The 13,267-nt window shown below is 31.9% G+C and overlaps 1 protein-coding gene across 3 annotated transcripts in view; it reads left to right on the top strand.

Moving 5' to 3' along the window:
- The window catches only part of LOC112693275 (calcium/calmodulin-dependent protein kinase type 1), a 451,608-nt gene that overhangs the window by 157,298 nt on the left and 281,043 nt on the right, over nt 1–13,267 (top strand). The gene's annotated exons all lie outside the window — the stretch shown is intronic.

Here is a 13,267-nt window from a genome sequence, read left to right on the forward strand (position 1 = left end):
ACGCTCGGATAGGATCGGATGATGGTTTAAACATGTTACGTGCTCGCGTTTTATACCATACGAAAATAGTTCGATGATTATTTGATACGTGCACCATGTAGCCGCACCCGATCGCAGATTAATTTAATATTACCAATAGTTAATATTGTTTCAGGCCTACGACGATATCATTTCGGTTCGTCCTCGGTCACACGTATCGGTTGCCACCGTGGAAATCACTATTAATTTGGGTGTGGGTGAGTTGCGGCCCGACGTGTCGTTTCCGGTGTCGGAGACCGGTGAATTCCAGCCCGATAATATTTTAGCTGTAGGTTAGTTGCGGCTCGACAATATTTTGAGTATAGGTGAGTTGTGGCCCGAATAATTATCATTACCTATGTATCTATTGGCTAGTAACACTAATATGTACGATGCGATGTTGGCTATACATTTAGTGATAAACGAATAACGGTAAACGAATTGTTCAATACGTATGGAAAGTTATATCTTTATATAATATAATAAAGATAATATAGATCGTTTTATTGTATTATCTGCCATATGACTTTCATTAACTACGATAATTGGATAATTTCAAATGGCAAAATGAAAATCGTATTTAGTCCGAAATCAATCTTTGTTCGTATAAGTGTTGTATAATAGTTTGTATAATATATTAAACGTATTTGAATATTTCGTCATGGAATTTGTATATAGTGAAATATTATTATATTTATTAGCTTATTTTTCACACATTTTTTTTATTATTATTATTATTTTAACCAAAACAATAGCTAAAAAATGAAATTACTATACGGTATTATTAATTTATGAATATTTTTTTTATTTATATTCTTGAAATGACAAATATTAATAATATACGACAATACTAGAAAATACGTAGTATTAATAAATTTATATTGTGATGTTTATATAGATGTACTATGTATAGTACATATTATATATGTAGTATATAGATTATCGTATGGGCCACAACTCGTACGTACCTCTCACAAACTCGGGCCGCAACTCGTACGTACCTCTCATAAACCCGGGCCGCAACTCGTTGGTTATTTAGGGTTTGGGCCACAACTTACCAACACCGATCAATTTGGCATCTTCGAGCTGTTCGGACATCAGCTATATTGTTTGGTCCGAAGGAACTGACAAAATTTAATTTTGTTCCTATATGATTGATGCCTGTGTACATAAAGCATCTTGCTGCAAAGGTGTCCGAATTTCCTGTTTTGCGTACCCAAAACAGATTTAATACTAACGGTTATCAGGAGTAGAGAGGACGAGGAGATGGCACCCGAACAACATTGAATGCATATGTTGAACGCGATGTGTATTTGTTTCATACATAAAGCTATATTCTCTATTCTCATTCTGTTTAAAGGACAACCATGGCCGGTGACCGTTGCCAAATATCAAATGGTCCCAACGTTTGGTATCAGTGTTTTGTGAATTCGTTGTAGCACGAAAAATTAAATCTTTTATCACCGGACGTTTATCTGTGCGCAGTTTTATATAATAATTATAATCGGTGATGTTCCCATAAAATGTTTTATAAGTAACCACCGAGTGCTTGACCGCGCGTCAAAACTGTATTTTTTAAATGTTTTTATAATTGGTAGTTATTAGAGATGAAGAGTAGCTGTTATTATGAAAAAATGAAGGTGCACCGCATATTAAACATTTTAAATCAATCCAACTTTTCGCAAATTTGGTTCGATATCAGTTAATATACGTTTTGTTTAAATTCTACATAAATATTGATTGGAAATCAATTATTAATATGGGTGCCTGAAAATCGATAAAATTAGTTAAAAATTCCTAAACACCTTTACCGAACAAACGATTTTGTATTTTTCTTCGCGAATCACTTATGGGGGGGGGGGGGGGAACGGAAAACCACTGAAGAAAAATAGTAACGTACGAACAGAACGTGAGAATTTATTACACGTTTATGCGTGCATGATTTCTTCAACGTCGTATGTTTCAAGGGAATTCTGTGCACGCGCACGTTTCTCGCGTTTCCTCTCGTTTTATTTATATTCATTTTTTTTTCATCGTAAAACTGGCGCCTCCGCTAGCGTTAGTGCCCGCGGAAACTCATGTATTCGTCACGCACACAAGTGCGTAAGTGTTTTATAATCTTCGGCACTTGTACTCGTTCGTCTTTTTACGCCCCTAACGCTTTCCCTACGGCTTGCGAGACGAACAAACGATATCTTTGAGATTACCACGCCTGCTGCGATTTTACACACACACACACACACACGCATCTGACGATCCGACTTAAGTTTACGGTTCGAAATGTGTGAATGTTTTTAGTTGAAAAACTAACCGATGGTAGAATTATTTTTTATCACTTTACAAACCGGATAAACTGTACCTATAATGTATGCAAGAAAAAAAAACTCGTTCTATATTTGATGGCTATTAAAAATACATTTCCTTTGTTTTAGTTGTGCTGCATAGACGGATACTTGGTCACATCTGTGGGGGGGGGGGGACTTAAAATTTTTAGACGCTTCAACCCACTAACCAGTGGCTACTCTTACTTTATTCTAGTTGAGGCACCAAATATGTACAGGTAACATAAAAATATGAAATATTGAATAGCAACTCATTTTTTTATTTATTTTAATAGTGTAAATCTATTCTTTTATTTCCTTTATTACTTATTAACTATAGTTTTCTCCAATAACGAGGGTCCGTAAATATTTTAGACCATTCTTTCATATCAACAAAATAAAATGAAAATTATAAATATCAAATATTAAAATACACAATTTATTTTGACGTCAGGTGTAGTTTGATTACGTTCAGGGGGGGCTTAAGCACCCTTCCCCAAGTCACCCCTAATATCCGCCTATGTTGTGCAGTATCTCAGAAGGAAAAATAAATGTTTCCGCAACTGAGCACAACCACCGGGACACTTATTACTGGTATCAGTTACCAGTTCATTAATATACGTATATTGAACCGATGCTCTCAAATTAAATCAGTAAGTGTTTAGAATATGATTGCCATATTACGTGTGGTCTTCCGACTCCGTGCATATCGATATGATTGAACGTTATATTATCAATTTTACGGAGAGTAAACGCGGATCCTGAAGTATTCAATTTAAAATTAATAATTCAATGCCTCCGGTTCGATTTATTTTTATTTTTATCACATTAAAGGTATTAGGACGCGAACTGATTTTCCGACACTAAATAGCGATCCCATTTTTTTATTGACAAGCACATGTTAAATGATTTCCGTTCGGTTAAATTATTTATCAAGTAGTTGTTATAGAAATGATTTGTACATTTATAAGCCGTTGCCGAGGCGGTAACGATGAAAAACCGAAACGCGTTCTCGACCAATTTGTCACACGCGCACCGTGATCCAGGCGTGTAAAATAGTGACGCTAACGCGCTTATCGGTTCTGCAGCGAATTTTGAGTGTTAACCAACCTTGAGTTCAGCTCACGGTTTATCGTTCCGGTGTTATAGATCCGTCTTCACACGGACATCTTTCTAAATTTCTAACGTGAAGAAAAAAAAAAAAGAGGAATATGCGTTTCTGCGAACACGGCCGTGTTGAAAACACCGCAATGCGCGGACAGTTTTGGTGCGAATTGATCGCAGTGAATTACAACGTTTCGACAACGTGCACACGGATCCGTGTCGTAGTTCTTATAATCGCAGGAGACAAACAGGGGCACGGGCTTGCGAGGACAGAGGGAAATAAATGACGGGTGGTTGGCCGACCCGTGTATCGTTTAACTCTCCGGAGGAACATCGGGTACCGCCGGTCGATTCATCAACGTTCCGCCGCGGTATAATGTATTGCGTTACGCGCGTAGCTGAATTCGCGTTCATCACCGTACCCTTGTACATGTACTATGTATATATAATATATTTATATAAAACCTATAAATAGTTATTCGATGGAAATACTATTTTAGTCATTTTGACGACGGTCGTCGTTTCATTGAAACTAACGTTCAACGGGTTCAATCGCGAAACATGTAACGGTTTGGCTTGTTGAATGGATAGGACCGACGAGAATAATCCGCGTATTATAGACGAAATATTGAAACTACAACAATAATTTCTGTGCCATTGCGCTGTCGTTATTCGCTGTACACCGTCGTCTACGAATTCGCAGATATAAAAAAAATTGCAAAATTGAATTAGTTTATAAAAAAATTTACCATTAAATTAAGTAATAAGTATAATTAATTTTTCAATAAAAGGGTTTTTCTTGGTGATTATTGTATGGAGTTTATGTTAAATAATTTAAGTCTCCTCAGAATATTTATTACGAGTCACTACTGATTATGTAAAACATGAAAATTACGTAATCAACCTGTAATTATCATAAACATATACACAACATGGAGATTTTTGATATTCATCAAACACATTGGTAAATGTTGTGTATAATACGGATGAAATTCGACTATAATAAAACTTATGTTTTTGCGCCTAAATATATGATAATCATTGCTTCTAGACGTACATAAATTCATCAAAGAAAAAGAGCTTACTCTTCGAGAGACTGCTGGTTTGAGCAGTATTTCGAGCACCCAAGGGTACCAATGATGTCACCGCAAAACGAAATATAAAAATAATAAATGTGCTTGTCGTTCTTCAGGCAAACTTTGTACTTCAAAATGTCATGGTTCATTAATATGTGAAAATAAATAGTTATTAATATATGATATAAATACAACAATAACTATTTGTATAATTTTTTTTCGTAAATTACCGGAAATCGACGTAAAAATCTACTCATATAAACTGAAAATGGATATTGACGATATTTACCGGTTAAATTACGTAAATTATTATATAATATCTTGAGTGTTCGTCCGTGCGCGGAGAATTTCCGATGAATGAAAAATGATCGCAATCGCGCGCGTCGCGCCGCAGTTGTTTCGATAATTGAAATTATTGACTGTTACGTGCATTGCGTTCGCCGAACGAAGCGAAAAAGCTGAACGCTGCCCTTTTAGTCGACGGTGGGTTTAGTTATGTGATCGGTGGTTCTCGGGCGAAATACTTAGTGGGGCCCCCTTATGCATAAACAAGTACAGTGTATTTATTTTTTTACTCATTAAATAACATTTATTATCATATTCAGCATTATTATTTGATCGTAAGTCATCATAAAAATCATTAAATCAAGTGCAAGCAGTACAAGTAACATCATCGTAATATTATGTTTGCTTTACAAAAATTGGGTCGCTCGAACTGTGTTGGTGTAAGTTAACAAATAATACAAATAATAATGACAAGTGCCTAATTAAAATGAAACCCATAGAATTTTTATCTAGACTCTAGAACACCGTTTATTGTCAGTAAACGCAAGTACACGTGTTTTAGTCGGATAAACGTTCGAATAAAGTTTAATGTTTAATGTTTTCACAATCAAATTGTGAAAACGTATTTTATTAAATATATTATCTGTATCCTAATTTAAATATCATACAATTGTAGGGCCCAGTTTAGTTATTGCGTCCCCAGTTTTCAAGAGGGAGGCGAACCTGTTTTAACTCAAAAATTACTAATATAAAACAAATGATGAATGAGTTGGTACAATTATTTATTTAATAAAATCTGTTTTTCGTTTATTTTTAGCAAATTGATCAATAATACTATCTAAATTTATATGAGTGTTTCTTTGCATATGTAATATGAGGTTACAAATTCTAAAAACTTGGTTACAAATAGTTACAAATTAAGAAAATAAGGTTACAATAATTTTAGAAAATATTTTGTATAGTGGAGGGCCTAACTTCATACACGTCTTGAAATGTTAATATTTCGACGTAATATTTATTTATCTAACAGTAACACTAAAGAATTTTGCAGCGGAGTCATTTAGTCATTATCGTTGGAACGGATAACGTGGTAAAACACATATTTTTTCTCCCATATATAGTTGTCGTTTTATTACACGAAATTAATTTCGAATTTTTACAGAACATTTATTGAAGTAGATACTTGGAAAAGATATTATAATAAAATTTAAATACGTAAGTCGCATGTTTACTAGTGGCGCCAGTACTTAACAGTTTCAACTCATATATATATATATGGAATGTGTTTTGTTGACATGATCATAAGTTGATAAAAGAAGTCACCCAGTGGTGACACTTTTTATACTTACTTCGTTATTAAGAACTTAATTATAGTTCATGAGGTCTCCACACCAATGGTGACCTAGTCGTCTAGGAGGATTTCCAGGGATATCATTTGAATTAAGTTGCCTGATGAGGGGGTTTTGGTGGTTGGCTAAGCGGAACCAAAATCGTTTTTAGAAGATGATTGCAGTTTTGGCAATGTACATCGGAATGTAAAGTGTGGTATGAGACGTAAAAGGGTACACACGTTATCAGGCAAAAATTGGTTGATTGAAATGCTTGGATTTTCTAAATATTCAATGGATTACCCCAAACCTGGATACTATAAAACCAAATCGGAACTAATAGTGTTTTGTATAGGTTTAATTTATTTTTCAAATTAATTTTTGATTTTTTGTTTAATAAAAAATAGAGGTTTACGCGTCTTTGATCGAGTAATAATCTTTTTTTTTTTAATATGGTGAGCTAAGGTATGCAATTTAGGTATAGCAATTGGTTGACGCGACGTTGCGTAATTGCTTAGGTGCGTATCTAAATAACTTTTCTTAACGATACGACAGTGAATTATATGATTTATTGTTTTACTTTTTAAAGTTCCGATGGGGCTGAAGCCCTTATTATGTAGTTTCTGCTGTTTTTCAATAGACAATAATTTAGTGGTTTGTTTGGTATAAAATTTGATTTAATAACTTTTTATATAATAGAGATAAAATTAGTTGAGTGACTAGAAACATGTGCGGACGTGACCACTGTTCAAACGACTAACGGTAATATTAAGCAAAAAAACGTGTCACATCTCGTCATGCGGCTAATCTTAACACAGTTGTCTTAAATTATGCATTCACGAAAATGATATTATTTCAATGACAAAATTGTTTTATATTACCCACTTAACGGTCAAGTCACAATTACTCTCATTTTATTATTGTGTTGCGTTTGGAATTTGTAATATTCCTTTTAAATATTTTTCAATTTGCCTGTTGCTCAATTATGTTAAAAGTTCGAACGCAACTTTTAGAATACATTTTTGAAGTGAAAACGTAGTATTTGTGGTTACCTATTTTCTCTCGAAAACAATTTTCGTCCTCGTTTCGGCTGAGAGAAATAGCTGATTTCCACTCACTGCGACAGTCCGTATATATACAGGCATTATACAAATATAGTTTAATAGTGCAATGTATGTATGTATATATATATGTATATATGTATATAATATGTACATGTATATATATCTTTGACCAGGATAGGTCATGAATAGGTTTGAAAATGTGTGTGTGTGTTATATACATGTACACTAGAAGTAGAGAAAATTGAACATTTGAAAAGAAATACAGTCATTTTTTTTTTCTGGGGTTGTTCGTAACCTAACTATTACAGATGCGAGCCGAACTGCTTTTAAATAAATCAGCAGTTATATATATATATATATATATATATATATATATATATATATATATATATATATATATATGTGTGTGTGTGTGTGTGTGTGTGTGTGTGTTTTGTAATGGCCTAACTTAACTTTATAGTGCTCTCCCAAACGCAATTAATTTTCATTAACTACACCAAAAACGTTATAATATGTGTGACTTACGCCCCCGTTCTGCCTCTTGTATTTTATTCATCGTATGCTGGAAACCGTATACGGGAGTACTCGGGAGGAATTCACTCTCTCTCCTCAATAATTTATATTTATTTTATTATTGACAATACATTTAATTATATATTGATTTAAAATGTAAATATATAACATAATAATAGTTCAACAGAGTTCATAACGATTGCAAATGTCTTTTGGGTTCAGCTGTACCTATACGTAGATAAAAATATTATAGTTTTCCTGTTGATAAAATAATTAAAAACTATGGGAAAAATAAAATAAAATTATTGACTTTGTGATTGCAAATGATTTAGTATAATGAATATATATATATATCGCATCCACATAATGAAATCATCCATTTCATGAAATGAATAATACTTATATTATGCACTTAGTGTTATTATTATAAAACAAGATTGTTATATTAGTTAGCAATAAACAGCTTACATACCATAATTTTCAATATCAATTAAGATAATAATTTTTTATCCATGATCTATATTATATGAGAGTGATATAAAATTTAATATCGGTAATTAAAAGAGCAACTGAAGTTGTTAATAAGTTACTATCTATATTATTGACGTTTGGAGCTCCTAAAATATTACAGAGTGCCGCGAATTTGTAAATTCAGTAATCAATGAATTTAAAGACCTTTGGCCAGAATGAATTATCGTGCATGGTCAAGGCAACTTAATACGAATTAAAATAATAATAATAGTATATTTTTACGTAAACGGAATACGATTTAAAAAAAAATATATAGTTACTGTCCTTCAGTTCTGAATCGAATGATTAGTTGACGTGTTCTTAAAATAGTATTAAATAATTATATGAGAAGATTTCCATTTCTTAGATTTTGTCCGCCCTTATTTTTATAAGATGATTATTTTATAATTTCAAATATTTATTATTCCATATAACCGCACGTCAAGTCATTGTTTTTCCGTATAGTTTCATGCATAAGTCGGTTGACTTTTTAATCTAATTTTTATTTCTTATCTTTTTTCCGTTTTTTTTCTTTCGCATTTTCGCTGTTTTCAGCAATTTTGTGCGGGTCGTTAATGCTTAGTATGATAAATATCGCTTTACGTGGCGTACAAAATGAAAATTACATCCTGCCGTGTATGTAACTATGCAGTATTAAAGTCTTCCGACTGAACTATTCTCGTTTTTGTGGTGTAATAATAAATTAGAATACTTATTAATCGAATATATATACGCAATTAAACATATATTATTGTAATATTGTGCATTAGTGTATAATATGTCTCATAAATCAACGAAAAAAAAAAACATTATACAAAGATGAAACTACAAAAAAGTTAAAAACAAGGTTTCAAATGAAAAAAATCGGTTCCTTTCGGAATAATAAAACGCATAGTACACCTATACGCGTGTGGGTTTTGTATGTATTTTTACACAATTGTGGACGTGATAAAATCTTCTTTTTAGTAGTATTCTTTATAGGTATCATAAAGACAATATACTTTGTGATGTTTCAGTTTTTTTTTTTTTTTTTAGTTGCTAACACTCGAACAGAATGTTACGTTGATTTCATGCGGAAACAAATAATGGAAAAAAACGCCGTTTAACGTATTTAATCTTTCAAAATATTTCCATATACTGTACACTTTCCTTTTTTTTTTTTTTAGCTTTTAGTATCAACTATTACAGCTCAACAATTTTATTATATACAACGTAATTAAATTAAATTAACAATAAGATATTGTATCATAATATTGAGTATACAGAATAGAAAGAAAAAACTAAAAATATAATAATATTAATATGGTTAATATAAAGATAAGAGCGTATAGATTACATAAATAGGTTGAATGCAATTGTTGGTAATTGATTGTGATAACTTATGGGGAATTTGTGAGTTTCTTTATTATTAGAAGGGAAAGTAGAGGGTTTAATAAGATTTTTATTTCAGTCAGAAATGTAGATATAGTATCAGAAATATTTTGTGTTGGTTGCTTTGAAGATATGTTGGCATACGTTGGACCCACTTTGATGTTGTTGCCACAATGACGAGTACGAGCTTCTTGCCTTTGAGATTCTGGCATTTTTGTTTTTTTTTTTTTATTTGGTAGTACTAATTTCTTAGGTATGTTTCCCTGGCACCACAATATTGAAAAATCTATAATTTTTTTGTGCCATTAATTGTACCATAATTTGTACCAATTTGTACCACTTATTTCAGAATTTGTACCAACGAATTTCCTACAGAAAAATCGACTTCTCTCTACGGGTGCCAGGGAAACGTTTTCCACGGAAAATTGAATATGATATTTTACTTTATTATATCGTATTATGCGAGTGTGTGTTTTTTTTACCAATTAAATAAAATCGTATTAACATCCAAATTTCGGACTCGTAAAACAACAAAATCAGGATTTATATGAACGTAAATAATATTTTGTAGGTTGAAAACCCGCAAATAACATTACCTGTTATGAAATATATAACATTATATAGTATAATAAATATTACCAACAATATTATTGTACGCTAAAATAGGCATATATTTTGTTAAGTTATTAATTATATATTTGATTGAACTTGTGAACATTTATCAATCAAGGATTTGACGTTACTACTAGGTATTACTTTCTATGATAATTATATTACAATAATTGTGCTTCGTGTACGGTATGAAGGAATTTCTATAATTTAAATGTTTGTTAAAAGATTTGAAATAACATTATTGATAGAAAACTGATTTTTATATAAATTATATGAACGTCGGCTGTTTAAAATAAAAACATGATATGACTTATACAACGCGTTATCATTTAGCCCCCGACGACGTTTATCGCATGTTTAAAAAATTCTAATCGTATTGATTAACATTATTTATACGTCTCACAACGGGTACGGTCTTATATTTATTATTTAACGATTAATTTATCTGTGTAAAATGTTACAGAGAGATGTACTAAGTCGATTATCCGAATCAATGCAATAATATTATGCACCCCTAAAGGGGTTTATAATTAATTATAATTAATTAGACACCCCTAAAGAGAAATAGATTTTTCCGTGCGAAATTCTTTGGTACAAATTTTGAAATGAGTAGTACAAATTGGTATAAATTATGGTACAATTAATGACGCAAAAATAATGTGGAATAATTCATTAGGTGTGATTTAGGGTGCCAGGGAAATGTTTTCCTGGCACCCCTAAAGAAAAATCGATTTTTCCGTGGGAAATTCGTTGGTACAAATTGGTACTAATTATGGTACAATTAATGGCGTGAAAAAAATTATGGATTTTTCAACATTGTGGTGCCAGGAAAACGTACCTTAATTTCTTGAGAATTGGGCATCCTTTGTATGAGGCTGTGTGATCACTAGAACACAGAGAGCATTTAGTTGGGAGTGACCGGTCTTTGGTGCAGTTCGCTGTGAGATAGTCGTCACCACATTTGACGCATCTAGGTGAGTGACAACTGTAATTGTGGGTATGACCATATGCTTGACTTTTAAAACACTGAGGTGGGTCATTAATTTTAGAGTGTCGTTTTTCGATGACTACAATGGAATGGAGCAATGTTGATATGTTGAAGATATCGTGGTTATTATTTTTAAGTGTCAATTCAATGTGGAAAAGAGGTAACGGACATTGGTTCTTTCTTATATTCACCACGCGTACCACAGAGTATTCATACTCCGCCAGGGCATCTGAGATATCGGATAGAGTAGTGGTATGATGTAGATTTTGAATTACTACCTTAAAGTGGCGCATGTAATAGGGACGGAAGGTATGAAATTCGGCGCTAGTGCTTATTAGATACTTCGAAATGATGGCGAAGACAGGGTGACTGTTGGCCCGAATTATTAAATAAGATGGTGTGGACTTACATGAAAAATCATTAATACCCGTGAGGTGTATTCATTTTTTATGAAATTCAGAAAAGTTTCTGATGTTCTTTACATAAATCGCCGGCATATGAATGGACTTTAGTACGTTTTACTTGGTGGTAGTTGCTCGCGCTCTGTAGCATTGGAGTTAAATGTAAATACGTCCGATACCAGCTCATCATTGGCCGTTGACAAAAGAGCGAAACGATTTGGCGAGGTGAAAGATTTGGTTTTTTCTCATACTTGGGAGAGCTGGAGTGCGAAGACAAGTGTCGTTTAGAATTCGTTGCCGGTGGTGATTGAAGCGATGTCATATTAATAGATATGAAACGGTTCGCTCCGTTACACACCCATTAAATATATGTTGCGTAATAACGATCGGACTACGGTCATTAGACGTTGCCAATATGGACTACGGAGCGAGATATAGCACGTGCTCCCGCTATGATGGTCGAAACCGTACTGTACACTTTCCTTTTAAACATTGTTTACAAATTAATTATAATTAATTATAATTAATTATAATGCATGACAATTATTCAAATAATAATCAATAGATCGACTGAATGATAGAACATCGGGTTGGTAAAATGTCTTTTGAGTTGGCACATTCAATTATCATCTCTCCAAGAGAGCACTCACACGGAAAATAAAGTGGTTAAAATAACCATTTAAATGTTTATTACACACTTAAATTTTGGTGTGGCATAGTGACAGCCACACACCATAGGTAAAGTTACCATATACATTCGGTTGATGCATCATGGTTATTATAACTGTGTAATATAGTTACCTTAAATTTGATTAAAAATGTTATTTTAACTAAATTGAAATATAATAATTACCATATATACTATTAATTTATTTCTACTATAAAATAAAGGTAACCATACTATTCGTTTTATTTGAACCTATCCTAATACAATGTAACTATTACTATAATTTTTATTTATCCATACTAAATGAAAAAGTTCATTGTACAAATGTATACCTTTAATTTCATCATAAAAAAATGCTTATTTAACATTAGTTTTTAGAGTTCACTTAACTCTTTATTTCGTGTACCTATGTATATAAAATTATAACATTCGCAATATATTGCAGTTTAATATTTAATATGTATTTACTAATTATACTGTACTCCAGTGATGGGAATTATTCGAGTATTCGAATATACAAATATTTGAATTCGAATAGTCTAGCATAAATAATTCGAATATTTGAATATTTGACCATTCGAATATCAGTAGTCAATGCTACAATACAATACGCAACGAAAATTATTCGTCGAAGTTTTCGCGCAACATAAAACGTTTAATAATAATAGGTAATGTAGCATCGAATACTGATATTCGAATGTTCGAATATTTAAATAAACATCACATCTCTACTGTACTCGTATTATACACCAATACATACGTATACCGTATAGCTATTAAAATTCTGAAATAAGATAAATCATATTTAAAATCTATTATCTTAATTTCTATACATAGCTACCTAAGAAAAATTAAATATTAATTTTATTATTTATTCATTTGCATGGCTTATATAATGATAAGTAGAAAAGTAAATACATATAATAATAAAAAACTATAGATAAATAATTAAAAAAAAAATTATAATAGTAAAATAGAAATACAAAAATAAAAATAATAATTATACTAT

Source organism: Sipha flava, unplaced genomic scaffold, assembly GCF_003268045.1.
Source record: "Sipha flava isolate LNK unplaced genomic scaffold, YSA_version1 84_pilon_pilon, whole genome shotgun sequence".
NCBI classification, from domain to species: domain Eukaryota; kingdom Metazoa; phylum Arthropoda; class Insecta; order Hemiptera; family Aphididae; genus Sipha; species Sipha flava.